A 16,528-nucleotide genomic window follows, 5' to 3' on the forward strand; every position below is an offset into this window, starting at 1 on the left:
CTCTCTCTCTCTGTGACAGACGATTCTGAAGTCATTAAATTACCAGCTTTCATGTCGGGTGACTTTATTTTTTTCCTTTTTTTCTGTTTGGCCTTCTCCTTGAGAGAGAGAGAGAGAGAGAGAGAGAGAGAGAGAGAGAGAGAGAGAGCCGGCGCAATGCAAACACGAAGGAATCTTGATCCGAATAAGTCAGTGATCAATGAGATGGCACTACTGATTTGTGACCCCCCCCCCTCCCCCCCAACTTCCCAAACCGGTCCTGGACCCCCTGATATGGCGGATCGTCAGGTCTTGCTTGGATTCGTGGCGAAATGAAGTGTCATAAGTTATCTGTCAAGCATTTAAAGAAGGTGGCTTTGTGGACCTATGTAGGAATGATTTTCTGGTATTTCATCGAGTTTTTTCCCCTGAGCTGGCCTTATGCCAGCACGGGCTCTTGCTCCAAAGCAGCACGTAAGGTTTGATAAGAGACTGAAAGTGGAAATGGCTCTGAAAAGAGTGACATTTTGTTGCTGTTTTTTCTGAAAAATCACAGTGATGAAGGTTCAGTAATGTTGTTTTAGACTGAGCTGGCCTTATGCCAGCACGGGCTCTTGCTCCAAAGCAGCACGTAGGGTTCGGTAAGACGACGGGAAGTGGAAATTGGTCTGAAAGAATGTGACCTTTAGATGGAATTCTCTTGACAAATGAGATCCATGTCATGGATGGGGGAACTGCCATACAGGTTCAATTTTGGGTCATCAAACTGCCTAGTATTTTGGTATAGGCGTTGCACTGTGTTTTAGGCTTGACGGGGCGTTTGTCTTTATTAAGACATCTCAAAACAACTTTATTTTCAATCAGCTTCGAAAATAACAACAGATAAAAAAAAAAGTTGAAGGGGTTATTTTAGGCAACGTGACATTTCTTTCATTATTTGGACAGTTTTCGTCTACTTTTTTTTATTTATTTGTTTATTTTTAGCTTGAAATTTCACAACTAGGAATCATATACTTTAAAAAGACTGTATCGCTTAATTAAATCTCACCAGAACAAATAAAAACTAAGTAGAAAATGCGCCGAAGTTTCTACGGCGCAACAGAGTTTTCTGTACAGCTTGAAGGCTGTTTAAAATCGTGATGAGTATTTTTATACATACACTCCTGTATAAGTTTGTATTTGCATGTATACCACGCTCGACGATAAACACCTTCATAAACACATATGTACAGTGTGTGTGTGTATGAATCTGTGTACACATATACATATATGTACAGTGTGTGTCTATGTGTGAATGTATGTTTATAGTTGAGAGTGGTATACATGCAAATACAAGCTCATACAGGTGTGTATGTATGAAAATACTCATCACGATTGAAAATTGCCTTCCAGGTTTGAACTAGGTAATGATACGTGGATATCATAAATAACTAAAATAAGGAGATATTTCTGTGATATATATATATATAGATATATATATATATATATATATATATATATATATATATGAATATATGTATATGTATATTATATATATATATATATATATATATATATATATTGTAAAAATAATGTAAAATGTATGTATATATGATATATATATATATATATATATATATATATATATATATATATATATATATTGTGACGAAGTGCCAAGTATCTGGTTACTACACTTACCATTCATTAATTGTTACCTCACAAAAGCCAGACACCTGAACCCTCATCACAGGTACTAAACGACTGAATACTCTAAAGGCAACAGTGATCCCTTAACAACTTACCAGTATTGCAGAAAATCAGACTAAGTCCATCAAAACAGGTGTGAGGTAATCTTGTAAGTAAATTAATCAAAGGGCATCACTTCATCAACAACTTTAAAAGTCTAAGCATTTCCCTGATTTCAGAAGTCTAAGTACTTCCCTGGTTCTAAGTCACTTCAGGTTAATTGAAGGAAAACAGATCAATTACCACTCTATGTTTCTACCTAACATCAATATAATCATATGCAAATATACTGGTTAGAAATGAAAACACTTATAAAAATTTTAAATACAAGAATTTATTATTAAACTCAAAATTTATAAGTCAAATTCACAATATCAGGGAAAATTACTGTTATTTGAAAACAAGGTAAAGTTTAATTAATTCTTGAATCAATTAAGTAAAATCAAATCAAAATTAATTCATCACAAAATTCAAGAAAATTAATTTAATCAAAATTCAAAAGTGTTAGGCAATAATTGAAATTTGGAAATTAATTCACAAGTGCTAAACAGTAATAAAACTTGAAAAGAATTCTAAGTATATGCAAATTAATTCACAAGTGTTAAATTCAATTAAATGTGCGACGATTAATTGATGAAAATAAATAAGTTAATTAAATTGTGAATGCAAAGGAAAACACAGAAAAATGTGGAAAATACCAATATTGCAAAAGTATTAATCACACAGAACATAAAATAAAAAGACACACTTCAATAAGAAAATGGATAAATGCACTTCAAATGAAACAAACACAAAACACAAAAACTTGCAATCTATAAAAATGTAAATCTTTTTACTCAAACCATCATAACCATTAGTTATTAGTTTTTACCAAACCGCTGTTACTATTAGTTATTAGTTTTTACCAAACCTTTGTAACCATCAGTTATTTGTTATTAGTTTTTACCAAACCTTTGTAACCATCAGTTATTAGTTATTAGTTGCAACTAATAAAAATATAACACACTTTACCTTGGTATACCAACTTCTTTCTTTAAAAAATTTACCAATTCACAAAAAAGGCGCCGTTAGACACACTTGTAAAATGTTTGTTCAGATTCCACAGAAAGCACTAAATAGCACTAAATAAACTCTAAGAAATATCAAATCTGAAATCTACAAGTTACGAGTGACCATTCAGTAAGTATGAAATCGTTACGTTAATATAATCTCGAGTATGTCGAGGCAGAGAGAGAGAGAGAGAGAGATGTGAACGCTTTGAGGTTTTAAGATGCAATGAAAATCTCTTCCTTAAGGAAGCTGGACAGTGGAGATGACACAAAACGTTTTGTGACACAATTCTTCCAGAAGCTTCGAAAAGTGACGCAACTTTACATACGAACTGTGAAATCTGCACTCGGCTTTGATCAAAGACATACGCGTACAAGACGAGTATACATTCATGTTCGTACCCGATCAAGACAGAAATCGGACAATAATTCAGATTGACGTTTTTAAAAACACAACGAAGACTCGAGCTCTCTTATCAAACGTGGTGACAGATTAGGAAAGCAAACGGAGATCTCGGAGTTCTTCTAATCTCAAGGCGCTGACATAATAGGGAAACAATCCTAGTTTCGAATGAACAAAGTAAATCTCTCTCTTTTTCTATTACGTTATATATTCTTTTACAATATGTTATGCGAAATCTGAACGCACATTTTAAACATCCTATCTTTAAGCTAGCTAGGAATCTGAAAAAATGTTGCACAATCTCTACATAACATTTTATACAGTCGAAGAGGGGATATATGCGTTTTGACAGTAGCAATATACAATATATATATATATATATGAAACGCCTAGGGTTTTTTATTAATAATATATTGTCCATGTGTTCTCTGTGACCTATGGAATGTGGAGAACAGTGAGAAGCGACGACCCGAGAAAGCTGACAATGAGTATTCTATAGGTGGCGTTAGATAAAAATGCTTAGTTGGACAAGTCAGTCTCTGAGTTTATTAACTCTTCTCAAAGTGCCTTTGTGAAACTGGTTGCAGCTAGAATCGTGAGGCGCTAAAGAAGTGTGCGTTCGTATGTGCGTGTGCGCCTCTTCCCTTTAATAGTTTCATACGCAAGTCTATGGGGGGATTTTGATAGAGGCGTCTTCAAGAGAAAGGCAAGATGCCGTGGCGCTTACCGGGAGTTTTTTATTAACTGTGTTTATAGTGGTCCGGTTGCTTGGGTGAGTGTTAAGATTACTTTAGCCAAAGAGCGGCTTCTTGTCTGTTTGACATTTTTAAGAATATCTGTTCTTTAGATTTTGTTGCTAAACTTATGTGTACTTACCGGGATGTGTTCTGTGTCTTTGAAACAGACGGTTCTGGTAGAACTGGAATGGAGGGGGACAAAGAGTTCCCAGATGGGTGTAGACTTTTTGGTGACTAATGGTGACTGCCATTACTATTAGACATTTTACTGTTCGGGGTTTTTTGAGTTAGTCTGTAAGACTTGATTACTTGATTGATTAATTATTTAATCATTGTTAATAAATGTTAATGTTATGATGCGACTCTCTCATTTTCATTACCTGTTAGAGTGGAGAGAAAGAGGTGGAGAGAAAGAGGTGTCGGTGCTAGAGAGAGAGAGACAGAGAGAGAGAGAGAGAGAGAGAGAGGCTGTGTGTAATACTGTGTGTTGGTTTGCCTTCCGTTCGTGCTGCACGCTTACCTGATAAGTAATGCGGGAATCCCCCCATTACATATATATATATAATATATATATATATATATATATATATATATATATATATATATATATGAAAATATATCAATTCCGATGTAGAGCTAATTTAGATATTAAAGGACATATATATATATATATATATATATATATATATATATATATATATATATATATATATATATATATATATATGTCCTAATATATGTCCTTTAAATATCTAAAATTCGGCTACATCGGAATTGATATATATATATATATATATATATATATATATATATATATATATATATATATATATATATATATATATTTATATATTGCTACTTTCAAAATGCATGTTTTCCCCCTCTTGAAATGTCTTGTAGATTGTGTAACATTTTTTCAGATTCTAGATAGCTTTAGAATAGGATGTTTTAAAATGTTGTGTTCAGATTTCGCATTAACATCTTGTAAAGAATATATATCTAACGTAAAGAGAGAGATCCTTGTCTTTTCAAGCTGCAAATGTTTAAACTTTTATGTCAGCACTTTGAAATTAGAGTCTGCGAGATCGTTTCGTCCCTGCTCTGTCAGCGCGTTTGATAATGAGCTTTTACGTGGTCATCAAAAAACATGTCAATCTTAATTATCGTTTACCCTCCGTTTCAATCGGGTACGTATCTGTTGAGCAGTCTTGTCTTGTACGTGTATGTATTTGCCGAGTACCACGTGCATGTTACTCATTTCTTTATGTAAGGTTGCGTCAGATTTCAGAACTTTCGAGAAGCTTTCGTGCCTAGAACGTTTTGAGACATCTGCTCTGTCATTTCCATAAAGGAAGAGATTTTCATTCGATCTTAAGACCTCGAGGCAGTTAGATCTCCCTCTCTCTCTCTCGCTCTCTCTCTCTCTCTCACTCGACATCGAGATTAAATTAACGTAACGTAAATTTGGTCACTCATATTGTGAGAATTGTATATTTGATATTTCTTAGAATTTATTTAGTTTATTTAATTTCTTTTGTGGAATCTGAACAAACATTTCGTAACGGCGCCTTGTTTTTTTTTTTGTGAAAGTGTAATTTACAAGAGAAGAAAAGAAGTTGGTATACCAAAAAAGGTAAAGTGTGTTATATTTTTATTAGTTGCAACTAATAATTGTTAGGAACAGTGAATAACTAATAATGGATAGGGAGTGTGTTTAAACTAATAATGATAGGAACTGTTGTCTGTTAAGAAGGTTTGGTAAAAACTGTTGGTTACAGTGTTATGAAAAAGATTTACACTTTTACACATTGCTGATATTTTTTGTGTTTGTGTCTGTTCCATTGTTTGTGCACTTATTCATTTTCTTATTGAAGTGTGTCTTTTTGTTTTATATTTTCATTTGCATTCACAATTTAATTGACTTAGTTATTTTCATTGCTTTATCATTGCACATTTAATTAAATTTAACACTTGTGAATTTATTTGCATTTACTTAGAATTCTTTTCAAGTTTTATTGTTGTTTCGCAGCTTGTGAATTAATTTCAAATTTTCAGTTATTGCCTAACACTTTTGAATTTTTGATTGAATTACTTTTCTTGAATTTTATGATAAATTAATTTGATTTAATTTACTTAATTTTGATTCAAGAATTAATTAAACTTTACTTTGTTTTCAAGTAACAGTAATTTTCCCTCCCTGATATTGTGAATTTCACTTATAAATTTTGAATTTAATAATAAATTTTTGTATTTAAAATTTTATTTTTAAGTGTTTTCTTTATCTTACACCAGTATAAATATATATATTATGACTATATTTATGATAGGTAGAGACATAGAGTGGTAATTGATTGCTTTCCTTCAATTAATTGAAGTGACTTAGAACCAGGAAAGTACTTAGACTTCTGAAATCAGGGAAATACTTAGAGTTTGAAAGTTGTTGAAGGAGTGATGCCCTTTGATTAATTTAATTACTTACAAGATTACCTCACACCTGTTTTGATGAACTTAGTCTGATTTTCTGCAATACTGGTAAGTGTTAAGGGATCACTGTTGCCTTTAGTGTATTCAGTCGTTTAAACGTGTTATGAGGGTTCAGGTGTTTGGCTTTTGGGTGAGGTAATAATTGATGCAAGGTAACCAGATACTTGGCACTTCGTAACATTGTTTAATGGTGCCCAGAGACCCGGGAAAGCAGATTTCATTATCACTCTAGAATATACTGGTGGTGTTAGGAATATATTTTGTTAGGAGAGTGACCATATAATTTGTTTTGCATTTATTGTATTGAATTGTAAGTTGATAACTTAGAGGAAAATGGCTCAGTTCAATGTTCAGGAATTTTTAGCAGCTCCTTCCGTCCAAGTTTTGTCTGAAACCACTCTGTCTAGAGCACAGTGGAGCGCTTTAGCAGCGGCATGTGGTGGTTATGTGTCTACTAGTATGGTAAAGGCACAAATAAGATTGTATTGCTATGGAATCATTGATAAACTCTGGTAGAATAACTGATGAAGATGAGTTAGAATTGGCTCAAGAGTTGTTGAATGTAGCACGTGCTGATCTCATAAATAAGCAAGCAGAAAAGAAAGAGAAAAGTGATGCAGAGTTAGAGCTTAGACGCATTGAAGCAGAAGAGAATTTGATTAAGCTAAAAATGCTTGCTGAAAGAGAGAGAATGCAAGCTGAAAGAGAGAGAATGCAAGCTGAAAGAGAAAGAATAGACAGGGAAAAACAAGAAAGAAGAGAAAGAGAAGAAGAAAAAGCAGCAGAAGAGGAAAGAGAAAGAATAAAAGAGGAAAGAGAAATCGCAAGACATGAAAGGAAATGGAATTAATAAAAGCTAGATCCACATTACCTGTAACACCGTCTAACCCTAACCAAGGTAATCAAGACCCTGTATTTGATGTAGTGAGAGTACAGAAGTTAATCCCTAAGTTTACTGAAGAAGCTCCAGATGAGTTTTTGATCACTTTGAGAAAGTGGCTTCAGGTATGGGATGGCCAGAGGATAAATGGTCAGTTTTGCTACAAAGTGTCTTGATTGGTAAAGGGAGAAGTGCTTACCTAGCCTTAACAGCTGATCAGTGTAAAGACTACAAGGTACTTAAACACAGTGTGCTACAAGTTTACCAGATGACCCCAGAGTACTACAATGAGAGATTCAGAAATTTAAGAAAAGATGAGAAGGGAACCTTCTTAGATTATGCTTACAAAGTGAGAAGGTGTTTCAAACGTTGGGTAGAAGCTGCTAAAGTTAAAACTTTTGATGAGTTTAGAAGAGTTACTTGTTCTTGAACAGTATCTTAAGGGAATTCCTGAACATATAAGAGCTTATTTAAGAGAGAGAGGTGAAGAAACTTGACAAAGCCGCTACACTTAGTGAAGATTACAATATAATCAGTAGCAAACGTAATTACAATGTCAAGTACCAGAGTCAACAACGCCCAGGTTTTAAGTCTTATCCAAATAACAGGAACAAATTTAATGGGAAACCTACAAGTGATACTACCAAGAGTACACAAGGTAATACAGCTCAGCAAATTAATGTGAAATCCTCATCCAGTTTTTCAAGACAGTTACAGAAACCTAATGTTGTCTGTTTCAAGTGTGGAAGAGTAGGACACTACAGTCAAGAGTGTTACGGAATCAACAGCAGTCAAACCAGTTAGTCAGTTGTGAAAACAAACTACGAAGAGCAGTGTGGGAAAGAATCAGACTCCAGAGAAGAATGAAACTAAACAAGCTGAATGTTTAGCAACCAGTGGAAATGTTACCTCAAGCAGTGAGTGGTTAAGCAGTGTGGAGGCTTTTAAGCCATATATCTATGAGGGTATGCTGTCAACTCAAGAAGGAAGTATGCAGGTACCAGTCAAGATATTACGTGATACAGGGAGCAACCATAGTGTGGTAGTACGTGGTCTCACCCTCAGTTGGAGAGAGTCTCACAGGAGATTCAGTTATTTTGAAGGGTATAGGAGGAGAGGAAGTAACTCCTATATGCCGCTTACACCTGTCATGTGAATTGGTGACAGGGAATGTTGATTTTGCTGTAAAGGACTCACTAGCTGTGGAAGGTATACATGTTCTGTTGGGGAATGAAGTTGGTGGTGTGCCATTTATTCCTTGTCCTGTAGTGACAGACAAACCATTGAGGATTAGTCCTACAGAAGAGTTGGAGAAGAATAACCCCCACCTGTTTCCTAGTTGTAACTACCAGAAGTATGAAGAGGACTACGACTGTAAGTGAAGAAACTGAGGATTTACACACCCAAGAAGGATCAAGTGAGGATCTTTGTGCTTAGAAGAATTATTCCAGGGAAGTGAAGTTTCCCATAGTGCTGACCAAGAAGAGATTTCCCAAGAAGATGAAGAAGACGACGACGAAGAAGAAGAACCTGATGTTCCTGAAGAGACTCCGATAGTCAAAGTGTTGCTGAAACAGTAGTGAAACTACAGTAGCTGAGTTAGCAGATATTGAGAATTCAACCCTTGAAGTTGGTCAAGTGACAAGAGAGAAGCTGATGGACTTGCAGAAGAAGGATGCATCGTTAACTGATTTGTTCTTCAGAGTTGTTGATCGAGAAGAGATGCAACAAACTCCTACCTGTTACTATCTGAAGGAAGGTTTGCTGATGAGGAAGTATAGACTACAGATATACCAGGAGATGCTGTATGGGGCGAATATCATCAAATTTTTGATTCCATATCCATTGAGAAAGCAAGTGGTTGCAGTAGCTCATGAGTCTGGACATATGGGAATCAGGAAGACTGTGGAGAAGATCATGAAATATTTTTTCTGGCCCTGGACTTCACAGAGATGTTAGCAGGTTCTGTCGTGATGTCATACCTGCCAGATAGCTGGAAAAACCGAATGAAACCATCAAGAAAGCCCCCCTACAACCTATAGAAGTTAGAGGAGAACCCTTTAGCAAAGTGATTATTGATATGGTTGGACCATGCCGAAGACAAAGAAAGGAAATGAGTATTTGTTGACATTAATGTGTCCTGTGACAAGGTATCCAGAAGCAATCCCTGTTAGAAACATATCTGCCAAGATAGTTGCTGAGAAACTGTGGAGTTTTCTCAAAGTTTGGTATACCAGAAATAGTACAAAGTGACAGAGGAACAAACTTTACTTCAAAGTTATTCCAGGATGTGATGAATTTGTTAGGTGAAACAACAGTTATCAACCGCTTTATCATCCAGAAACTCAAGGTGCCTTGGAAAGGTTCCACCAGACCATTGAAAAGTATGCTGACAAAGTATTGTTCTGAGTCGGAAGAGAATGGGATGTTGGTTTACCATTAATGTTGTTTGAAGTTAGGAGTGCTTACCAAGAAGTATGGGATGTTCACCTAATGAGATGATTTTTGGAAGAGAAGTTAGAGGACCGTTGAAGATTCTTGCAGAAAATTGGGAAGAAAATCAAGAGGAAAGCCAAGCAGAGTATGTGAAGAACTTAAGGAAGAGGTTGAAAGAGATTAGAAAATTCTCTTTAGAAAACTGAAAATGAGTCAAGAGAAAATGAAAAGGAGATTTGATGCTAAGACTAAGCTAAGAAGTTTAGTGTTGGTCAACAAGTGTTAGTGTTCTTACCTGTCAAGAGATTCCCCTCACTAATAAATTTCAAGGTCCTTACAAGATAATTCAGAAGTTAAGTGATAGAACTTATGTGATTGAAACACCAGAAAGAAGAAGAAAAAAAACAAGGAAGATACATTGTGAACCTCTTGAAACCTTATTTCTCAGAAACTAAAACTGAAACTGTGTCAGTAACCCAGACAACTTTATCTACAGAAGACGATGATGGCTACGAATTGGGAGCTGCAAGCAAGATGAATAATTCTTCAATTTTGGAAAATTTGGAGGATAAACTGAAACATCTGAGTGTTGAACAAGGTGAAGACTTAAGTGACGTAATTAGAGTTTTCCAGAAATTTTTTCAGATGGTGCCTAGACGTACTGATCTGACCAAGCATGAAATCAAGATTCAAGAAGATGGAAAACCTTTCAAGCAAAGAGCCTATCGCTTATCACCGTATCATCGAGATGTTTTGAGAAAGAAGTTGAATATTTGCTGCAACATGGATTAGCAGAACCCAGTTCAAGTCACTTCAGTTCTCCATGTGTTTTGGTGAAGAAACCAGATGGTTCCTTTAGGATGTGTACTGATTATAGGAAGCTGAATTCTATCAGTGTGGCTGATAATTATCCTTTGCCTCTTATAGATCAGTTACTTGATAATATTGGGCAAGCCAAGTTTGTTTCCAAGATAGACTTGTTGAAAGGATATTATCAAATTCCCCTTAGATGAGAATGCGAAGCTGCTGTCAGCTTTTATTATCCTTTTGGATATATCAGTATACTGTTCTGCCGTTTGGTCTGATGAATGCACCCGCAACATTTCAACGAGTGATGGATCAACTGCTAGGATCAATAGAAGGAGTAGGTGTATACCTAGATGACATCGTGATTTACTCTACAACGTGGAAGAACATCTGAAGATTCTGAAGAAAGTTTTCAAGAAACTACAAGAAGCAGGATTAACAATCAACTTAGAGAAGAGTGAGTTTGGAAAGGCAACTGTACAGTATGGGTTGGGTTTGAAGTTGGGAAAGGCCTTCTTGCTCCAGTAAATTGCTAATGTAGAAGGTATCCGTAAGGCTACCCCACCTACTACCAGGAAACAGCTACAGAGAATTTTTGGGGATGGCTGGTTTCTATCGTCGTTTTTGCCCAAATTTCTCAGCCGTAGTAGCTCCCTTGACAGACTTGACTAGTCCCCAAACAAAGCTATTTATTGGACTCCAGAGTGTCAAGATCCTTTGAGAAGGTAAAAAGCCATTTTAACTTCAAGACCAGTACTTCAAGCTCCAGACTTCGACAAGAAATTTGTGATACAAGTTGATGCGTCAGACTGTGGTGTTGGAGCTGTTCTACTTCAAGAAGATGAAATAATCTACCATCCTGTATGCTTCATGTCAACAAAATTGAAAAAAACATCAGAAAGTATACTCGACAATCGAGAAGGAAACTTAGCCTTAATCACCGCATTGAAAAAAATTTGAAGTGTATGTGAATAGACCTAGGAATGAAGAAATATTAGTGTTTTTCAGATCACAATCCATGTCATTTATCCAGAAAATGAAAATCACAATCAAAGACTGACCAGGTGGTCTTTGTGCCTGCAACAGTATAACTTAAGAGTGCAGCACTTAGTGGCAAAAACAATGTAGTTGCTGATTATTTTATCGTTGCGAATCGTTGGATTCAACACCGTGATAAAAATCTTCTGGGGGGAGGTATATTATATATTGCTACTTTCAAAATGCATGTTTTCCCCTCTTTGAAATGTCTTGTAGATTGTGTAAACATTTTTTCAGATTCCTAGATAGCTTAGAATAGGATGTTTTAAAATGTGTGTTCAGATTTCGCATTAACATCTTGTAAAAGAATATATATCTAACGTAAAGAGAGAGATCCTTGTCTTTTCAAAGCTGCAAATGTTTAACTTTTATGTCAGCACTTTGAAATTAGAGTCTGCGAGATCCGTTTGCGTCCCTGCTCTGTCAGCGCGTTTGATAATGAGCTTTTACGTGGTCATCAAAAACATGTCAATCTTAATTATCGTTTACCCTCCGTTTCAATCGGGTACGTATCTGTTGAGCAGTCTTGTCTTGTACGTGTATGTATTTGCCGAGTACCACGTGCATGTTACTCATTTCTTTATGTAAGGTTGCGTCAGATTTCAGAACTTCGAGAAGCTTTCGTGCCTAGAAACGTTTTGAGACATCTGCTCTGTCATTTCCAATAAAGGAAGAGATTTTCATTCGATCTTAAGACCTCGAGGCAGTTAGATCTCCCTCTCTCTCTCTCGCTCTCTCTCTCTCTCTCACTCGACATCGAGATTAAATTAACGTAACGTAAATTTGGTCACTCATATTGTGAGAATTGTATATTTGATATTTCTTAGAATTTATTTAGTTTATTTAATTTCTTTTGTGGAATCTGAACAAACATTTCGTAACGGCGCCTTGTTTTTTTTTTGTGAAAGTGTAATTTACAAGAGAAGAAAAGAAGTTGGTATACCAAAAAAGGTAAAGTGTGTTATATTTTTATTAGTTGCAACTAATAATTGTTAGGGAACAGTGAATAACTAATAATGGATAGGGAGTGTGTTTAACTAATAATTGATAGGAACTGTTGTCTGTTAAGAGGTTTGGTAAAACTGTTGGTTACAGTGTTATGAAAAAGATTTACACTTTTACACATTGCTGATATTTTTTGTGTTTGTGTCTGTTCCATTGTTTGTGCACTTATTCATTTTCTTATTGAAGTGTGTCTTTTTGTTTTATATTTTCATTTGCATTCACAATTTAATTGACTTAGTTATTTTCATTGCTTTATCATTGCACATTTAATTAAATTTAACACTTGTGAATTTATTTGCATTTACTTAGAATTCTTTTCAAGTTTTATTGTTGTTTAGCACTTGTGAATTAATTTCAAATTTTCAGTTATTGCCTAACACTTTTGAATTTTGATTGAATTACTTTTCTTGAATTTTATGATAAATTAATTTTGATTTAATTTTACTTAATTTGATTCAAGAATTAATTAAACTTTACTTTGTTTTCAAGTAACAGTAATTTTCCCTGATATTGTGAATTTCACTTATAAATTTTGAATTTAATAATAAATTTTTGTATTTAAAATTTTTATAAGTGTTTTCTTTATCTTACACCAGTATAAATATATATAATTATGACTATATTTATGATAGGTAGAGACATAGAGTGGTAATTGATTTGCTTTCCTCAATTTAATTGAAGTGACTTAGAACCAGGAAGTACTTAGACTTCTGAAATCAGGGAAATACTTAGAAGTTTGAAAAGTTGTTGAAGGAGTGATGCCCTTTGATTAATTTAATTACTTACAGATTACCTCACACCTGTTTTGATGAACTTAGTCTGATTTTCTGCAATACTGGTAAGTGTTAAGGGATCACTGTTGCCTTTAGTGTATTCAGTCGTTTAAACGTGTTATGAGGGTTCAGGTGTTTGGCTTTTGGTGAGGTAATAATTGATGCAAGGTAACCAGATACTTGGCACTTCGTAACAATATATATATATATATATATATATATATATATATATATATATATATATATATATACATATATCAATTCCGATGTAGAGCTAATTTAGATTTAAATAAAGGACATATGTAGCTCGAATGATATATATATATATATATATATATATATATATATATATATATATATATATATATATATATATATATGAACTAATTATCACATCGACCGTGATTCATTTATATATCATTCGAGCTTCAAATGTCCTTTAATATCTAAATTTGCTCTACCTCGGAATTCATATATTTTCATATATGTACCGAAGGGGATTTTTTTAGTTGATAATAATTTCGTCCCCCACATGGATCGAACCACCATCCAAGTGGACGGAACGAAATCAGGACAGACAGTGACGCTATCAATCAGCCAACAGAGAGACTATAGTTCATATCGATTCTGACCTTACAAATCACCCTCGATCTCGGTGTCTTCGTAATTAGAATCGATATGAAACCCCGTTTACCATGTTAGCCAACTAAAAATTCCCCTTCGGTACATATATGAAAATATATCAATTCCGATGTAGAGCTAATTTAGATATTAAAGGACATATGTAGCTCGATGTATATATATATATATATATATATATATATATATATATATATATATATAAAGGATTTTATAAATCGTATCTGTCCTGACAAGGAAGACAGCTGGATGAATCAAGTCGACTATGTACCACTGTATCAACCACAAAATGCATCGTTTCGAATCCACACTGGACAGATGAACTTATAACTTAAAACTGAACTGAGGAAGATATGTTGATGGGGGGTGGGGGGGGGGGAGACGAGGGATTAGGGTAACTTCGAAAATCAGTCAAACCATTGGTAGTCATACTCTTACAGTAGATTTATTCAGGTCGTCTACCTAACACCACCCCTCCTCTCTCTCTCTCTCTCTCTCTCTCTCTCTCTCTCTCTCTCTCTCTCTCCCTCCATAATTCAACATCTTTCCCTGTACAAAAGCCAGTAACATTTCTCTATGAATATAAAAAGGTGAGGATGAACAGTATTACTTAATATTAACTCCACCTACCTCGGATTATCTAGCTAGGCTTACGAAGTAGAACTGTCATACAGAGAGAGAGAGAGAGAGAGAGAGAATCACTACTTTTCCTGGATTAAGTTGGCCTTATGCCAGCATTGGCTCGTTTATCCTTTGAGCAGCATGTAGAAGAGAGAGAGAGAGAGAGATAGGCGGTAGAAGGGTCCAGTGAGAAGAAGGAATATTCAATTAAAGAATTAAAGGACACACTATATAGACTATAGGCCTAAGAGTTGTGGCCATAAAATTGTAAAAAGGGCGCGGTGAATGACCCCCATGCACAGGAGTTTCAGGTACAGCAGTGGACTCTCTCTCTCTCTCTTCTCTCTCTCTCTCTCTCTCTCTCAACTTTGTAATCTGATGATTTTTGCATACATGCGCCTATATATTTTGCACCTACGAAGCAAAGGAGAGGAAAACTTTAGTGTTTCTGAGTCTCTCCACTGCACCGGTGAGGGAGCTTACCTGTAGGATACCTGTAGTATGGTTCCTACCTTCCTTGGGGGCCGGGAATGTCCCTCATCGAGGCTCCTCTCTCGTGTGGTGGATCCAGATTAAGTGAGCGAGTGAGGGAAAGAAAGAGGTCGCCACACTTGTTACAAGAAGCTAATCACGGAAATAAACTCGTGTGCGCCTAATTCGTATATAGTATAGTTTATGTTCTCCCCCTTCTGAAACTTACCCACTCCTGCTTAGACGCTTTTGATGGGCGAGTGTGTAGGGAAGTTTGACGGGAACTGGAGCCCTTAACTTTTAAATTCATTTAACTCGAAGGAAGTTTAACTTTTGAATGCGAAGTTCGGGCCAGATTTTGTTGGAAGGCCAATTGCATCGTTAGGGTAAATGTAGTACAAATTATTGTTATGGTTTTAATTGGAAAAAAATCTCACGTAAGACGATTTTGTAGTATAAAAGTATTGATCAAAATATGTCTCTGTTCAGTATATTCTTCTCTGTGGATAGAGGAAGCTATGCATGTTGAGTATATATAATTGTATATATACGCAAATGTTTATATACAACGTTTAAGGGTCAAGATAAGGATGTGGATGACATCAAACGTTATGCAAATTGTTCCACAAATGTTTAGCTGTTGGTTCCAAAAACATTTAGCAATTGGTTCCATAAACATTTTGAAATTGATTCCACACACGTTTTCCAATTGGTTCCATAAACGTTTTGAAATTGATTCCACACACGTTTTCCAATTGGTTCCATAAACGTTTTGAAATTGCTTCAACAAACTTTTTCCAATTGGTTCCATAAACGTTTTGAAATTGCTTCAACAAACTTTTTCCAATTGGTTCCATAAACGTTTTGAAATTGCTTCAACAAACTTTTTCCAATTGGTTCCATAAACGTTTTGAAATTGCTTCAACAAACTTTTTACAATTTTTTCCAAACATTCTGCAATTTGTTCCACAAATGTTTAGCTTTGGTTCCACAAACTTTTCAAGCCATTCGTTCCACAAACTTCGCAATGGACTCCATAAACATTTTGCGATTGATTCCGCACACGTCTTGCAAGACAGCATCCGTAAAGATGTTCGAGTTCCAACTTTCTGCTCACTGCAATTCGCAGCTCAATCCTAATTGGCCCTTATCTCCCCCCACCCCCAACCCCACGGAGGACCAGGGACACCCGTAAATGACCACCAACTGGAGGGCACGGGAGGTCCTCGGGAAAATTTCGGATGCGAGGTCATCTCGCGCCCCCGAGGTGTGTGTGGTCCATTCTGAAGTGTATATATGTGTGTGTTTCCGGTAATCGTGTAAAGGGGGCCGGTATTGGGAATGGTTTGTCTTCGTTAAGCGACTTAACGCTATTATTATCCGGACTCAAGTCCGGATAGGGAGCGGTTTTCTTTTTTTTGGGTGGGGAGGTGGCTTTCGTGGTTTTGTCTTTTATTTATTTATTTTATTTATGTATT

Source organism: Macrobrachium nipponense, chromosome 25 (assembly GCF_015104395.2).
Source record: "Macrobrachium nipponense isolate FS-2020 chromosome 25, ASM1510439v2, whole genome shotgun sequence".
In the NCBI taxonomy this organism is placed as follows: Eukaryota; Metazoa; Arthropoda; class Malacostraca; order Decapoda; family Palaemonidae; genus Macrobrachium; species Macrobrachium nipponense.